The sequence below is a fragment of the Triticum aestivum genome, chromosome 2B (assembly GCF_018294505.1).
Source record: "Triticum aestivum cultivar Chinese Spring chromosome 2B, IWGSC CS RefSeq v2.1, whole genome shotgun sequence".
NCBI lineage: Eukaryota > Viridiplantae > Streptophyta > Magnoliopsida > Poales > Poaceae > Triticum > Triticum aestivum.
This window is the reverse complement of record NC_057798.1, coordinates 227,863,674-227,869,178: the sequence shown is the minus strand read 5'-3', so window position 1 is coordinate 227,869,178 and position 5,505 is coordinate 227,863,674.

Below are 5,505 nucleotides of genomic sequence, written 5' to 3'. Positions count from 1 at the left end.
TCACACACTCCCTATACTTTCGGGATTAGTGTTAAACCTAAATAAATGTTATTTGGCGTTTGCGTTGAGCATGAATATGATTTGATCATGTTTATTGCAATATGGTTATTCAAAAGTCAGAGAATAATTGTTGTTCTGCTTACATGAATAAAACCTTCAATGGTCATACACCGAATGAAAATAGTTTGTTGGATCTCAATCGTAGTGATACACATATTCATAATATTGATGCCAAAAGATGAAAAGTTAATAATGATAGTGCAACTTATTTGTGGCACTGCCGTTTGGGTCATATCGGAGTAAAGCGCATGAAGAAACTCCATAAAGATGGATTTTTGGAATCACTTGGTTATGAATCATTTGATGCTTGCGAACCGTGCCTTTTGGGCAAGATGACTAAAACTTTGTTCTTCAGAACAATGGAACGAGCTACTGACTTGTTGGAAATAATACATACTAATGTATGCAGGCCAATGAGTATTAAGGCTCATGGCGGGTATCGTTATTTTCTGACCTTCATAGATGATTTGAGCAGATATGAGTATATCTACTTGATGAAACATAAGTCTGAAATATTTGAAAAGTTCAAAGAATTTTAGAGTGAAGTGGAAAATCATCGTAACAAGAAAATAGAGTTCCTGACATCTGATCGCGGAGACGAATATTTGAGTTACGAATTTGGTCTTCAATTAAAACAATGTGGAATAGTTTCACAAACTCATGCCACCTGGAACACCACAGCGTAATGGTGTGTCCGAACATCGTAACCACACTTTATTAAATATGGTGCGATCTATGATGTCTCTTACCGATTTACCATTATCATTTTTGGGTTATGCATTGGAGACAGCTGCATTCACTTTAAATAGGGCACCATCAAAATCCATTGAGACGACGCCTTATGAACTGTGGTTTGGCAAGAAACCAAAGTTGTCATTTTTTAAAGTTTGGGGTTGCGATGCTTATGTGAAAAAGTTTCAACCTGATAAGCTCGAACCCAAATCAGAGAAGTGCGTCTTCATAGAATACCCAAAGGAAATTGTTGGGTACACCTTCTATCACAGATCTGAAAGCAAGGTATTCGTTGCTAAGATGGATCCTTTCTAGAGAAGGAGTTTCTCTCGAAAGAAGTGAGTGGGAGGAAAGTAGAGCTTGATAAGGTAATTGTACCTTCTCCTGAATTGGAAAGTAGTTCATCACAGAAATTAGTTCCAGTGATTCCTACACCAATTAGTGAGGAAGCTAATGATGATGATCATGAAACTTCAGATCAAGTTACTACAGAACCTCGTAGGTCTTCCAGAGTATGGTCCGCACCAGAGTGGTACGGTAATCCTGTTTTGGAAATCATGTTACTAGACCATGATAAACCTACAAACTATGAGGAAGCGATGATGAGCCCAGATTCCGCAAAATGGCTTGAGACCATGAAATCTGAGATTGGATCCATGTATGAGAACAAAGTGTGCACTTTGATGGACTTACCCGATGATCGGCAAGCCATAGAAAATAAATGGATCTTCAAGAGGAAGATAGACGCTGATAGTAGTGTTACTATCTACAAAGCTCGACTTGTCGCAAAAAGGTTTTTCGACAAGTTCAAGGTGTTGACTACAATGAGATTTTCTCAATTGTAGCGATGCTTAAAGTCTGTCCGAATCATGTTAGCAATTGCCACATTTTAGGAAATCTGGCAAATGGATATCAAAACTGCATTCCTTAATGGTTTTCTTAGAGAAGAGTTGTATATGATGTAACCAGAAGTTTTTGTCAATCCTAAAAGTGCTAACAAAATGTGCAAGCTCCAGCGATCCATCTATGGACTGGTTCAAGCATCTCGGAGTTGGAATATACGCTTTGATGAGCTGATCAAAGCATATGGTTTTATACAGACTTTTGGAGAAGCCTAAATTTACAAGAAAGTGAGTGGGAGCTTTGTAACATTTCTAAAACTATATGTAGATGACATATTGTTAATTGGAAATGATATAGAAATTCTGGATAGCATAAAAGGATACTTGAATAAGAGTTTTTCAAAGAAAAACCTCGGTGAAGCTGCTTACACATTGAGCATCAAGATCTATAGAGATAGATCAAGACGCTTGATAAGATTTTTCAATGAGTACATACCTTGATAAAGATTTTGAAATAGTTCAAAATGGAATAGTCAAAGAAGGAGTTCTTGCCTGTGTTGCAAGGTGTGAAGTTGAGTAAGACTCAAAACCTAACTATGGAAGAAAATAGAAAGAGAATGAAAAATCATTCCCTATGCCTCAGTCATAGGTTCTATAAAGTATGCTATGCTATGTACCAGACCTATTGTATACCTTTCTCTAAGTTTGGCAAGGGAATACAATTTTGATCTAAGAGTAGATCACTGGACAGCGGTCAAGAATATCCTTAGTGAGGACTAAGGAAATATTTCTCGATTATGGAGGTGATAAAAGAGCCCGTCGTAAAGAGTTACATCGGCGCAAGCTTTTACACCGATCCAGATGACTCTAAGTCTCAATCTGGATACATATTGAAACTGGGAGGAATTAGCTAGAGTAGCTCCGTGCAGAGCATTGTAGACATAGAATATTTGCAAAATACATACGGCTCTGAATGTGACAGACCCGTTGACTAAACTTATCTCATGAGCAAAACATGATCATACCTTAGTACTCTTCGGGTGTTAATCACATATCGATGTGAACTAGATTATTGGCTCTAGTAAACCCTTTGGGTGTTGGTCACATGACGATGTGAACTATGAGTGTTAATCACATACAGATGTGAATATTGGTGTTAAATCACATGGTGATGTGAACTAGATTATTGACTCTAGTGCAAGTGGGAGACTGAAGGAAATATGCCCTAGAGGCAATAATAAAGTTATTATTTATTTCCTTATTTCATGATAAATGTTTATTATTCATGCTAGAATTGTATTAACCGAAAACATAATACATGTGTGAATACATAGACAAACATAGTGTCACTAGTATGCCTCTACTTGACTAGCTCATGAATCAAAGATGGTTAAGTTTCCTAACCTTAGACATGAGTTGTCATTTGATTAACGGGATCACATCATTAGGAGAATGATGTGATTGACTTGACCCATTCCGTTAGCTTAGCACTTGATCGTTTAGTATGTTGCTATTGCTTTCTTCATGACTTATACATGTTCCTATGACTATGAGATTATGCAACTCCCGTTTACCGGAGGAACACTTTGTGTGCTACCAAACGTCACAACGTAACTGGGTGATTATAAAGGAGCTATACAGGTGTCTCCGAAGGTACTTGCTGAGTTGGCATATTTCGAGATTAGGATTTGTCACTCCAATTGTCGGAGAGGTATCTCTGGGCCCTCTCGGTAATGCACATCACTATAAGCCTTGCAAGCAATGTAGCTCATGAGTTAGTTACGGGATGATGTATTACGTAACGAGTAAAGAGACTTGCCGGTAACGAGATTGAACTAGGTATTGAGATACCGACAATCGAATCTCGGGCAAGTAGCATACCAATGACAAAGGGAACAACGTATGTTGTTATGTGGTTTGACCGATAAAGATCTTCATAGAATAGGTAGGAGCCAATAGGAGCATCCAGGTTCCGCTACTGGTTATTGACCAGAGACGTGTCTCGGTCATGTCTACATAGTTCTCGAACCCGTAGGGTCCGCACGCTTAAAGTTTCAATGACGATTATATTATGAGTTTATGTGTTTTGATGTACCGAAGGAGTTCAGAGTCCCGGATGAGATTGGGGACATGATAAGGAGTCTCTAAATGGTCGAGACGTAAAGATCGATATATTGGACGACTATATTCGGACTTTGGAAAGGTTCCGAGTGATTCGGGTATTTTTCAGAGTACTAGAGAGTTACAGGAATTCGTATTGGGCCTTAATTGGCCATACGGGAAAGGAGAGAAAGGCCCCAAAGGGTGGCCTCACCCCTCCCCATGGTCTAGTCCGAATTGGACTAGGGAGGGGGGCGCCCCTTCCTTCCTTCTCCTTCTCCCTTCCCTTCTTCTACTCCAACAAGGAAAGGAGGAGTCCTACTCCCGGTGGGAGTAGGACACCCCCCTTGGCTCGCCCTCCTCCTAGGCCGGCCGCCTCCCCCCTTGCTCCTTTATATACGAGGGCACGGGGGCACCTCTAGACACAATAACAATTGATCGTTGAAATCTCTTAGCCGTGTGCGGTGCCCCCTCCACCATAATCCACCTCGATAATATCGTAGAGGTGCTTAGGCGAAGCCCTGCGTCGGTAGAACATCATCATTGTCACCACGCTGTCATGCTGACGGAACTCTCCATCGACACTCGGCTGGATCGGAGTTCGAGGGACGTTAACGAGCTGAACGTGTGCAAGAACTCGGAGGTGCCGTGCTTTCGGTGCTTGATCGGTCGGGCCGTGAAGACGTACGACTACATCAACCGCGTTGTGCTAACGCTTCCGCTTTCGGTCTACGAGGGTACGTGGAAAACACTCTCCCCTCTCATTGCTATGCATCACCATGATCTTGCATGTGCATAGGAAATTGTTTGAAATTACTACATTTCCCAACAAAAACTACATATAAAATTAATGCAAGCACAGAAAAAAAACCTTAGCAGCATCCACAGTAACATCACCGATGTTGTTACTGCTAACATCCAAAGGAACATCACCGATGGTCGAACAAGGCTCATCACCAACAACAGGATCCTGATCCATAGTAATGAAGCAAAAAACAAGGCAACAACACACAAAAAGTTAAACTACACTAACAAAAGGTAGATACCACCTACAAATCCTTAATGGTGTGGGATAGAAAAATGAACATGTAAGGCACAGTGATGCGCATGAAAATTCAAGAATATATATAAACACAATAAAAAATAAAAATAACCTTGCTTTTATTAGTAGATGGATCATTAACTCCATAGTCAACAACAGCCTCAACATCATGACTGGTCTCCTTCATGACAAAATTTAATAAACAGAAGAACATGAGAAAGTTCAACTGCAATACTGACAGCAGAACAACATAGAAAAAATGTAAACATCAAGGACTGACTCACCTCTACAGCAGGGGACTCCAAACCAACATCATTTGTATGGTGGTCAGAAACGTTAGCCTTAGTACCATCACCAGCCTTGCTGGCAGTGGCAGTAGCCTCATCCTGCCCAATCTGACTGATAACAACATTGGCACCTTCTTCATATGGCTTGCAGTGAGAGTCTTGCATAGTTTTTAAATGCTTCATGTTGTTCAACAGACGAACCAAGCTCTGAATTACTTGAGAAGCACCATCACACATATCACTAATTAACATTCTCTCCATCTCAATATAGTCCACTGCTTCCTCAGCATTAAATTGATGACCGTCAGGGAAGATACCATTGATACAGCTCAGACGTTCAACTGTAGTTGGGACCTTGTCCAGCTCAGCACGCTTCAACGCAGAAACAACTACATCAATACCAAAACCCTGCCTCTGTGAAGTACTAGCCTTACTAGGGCCT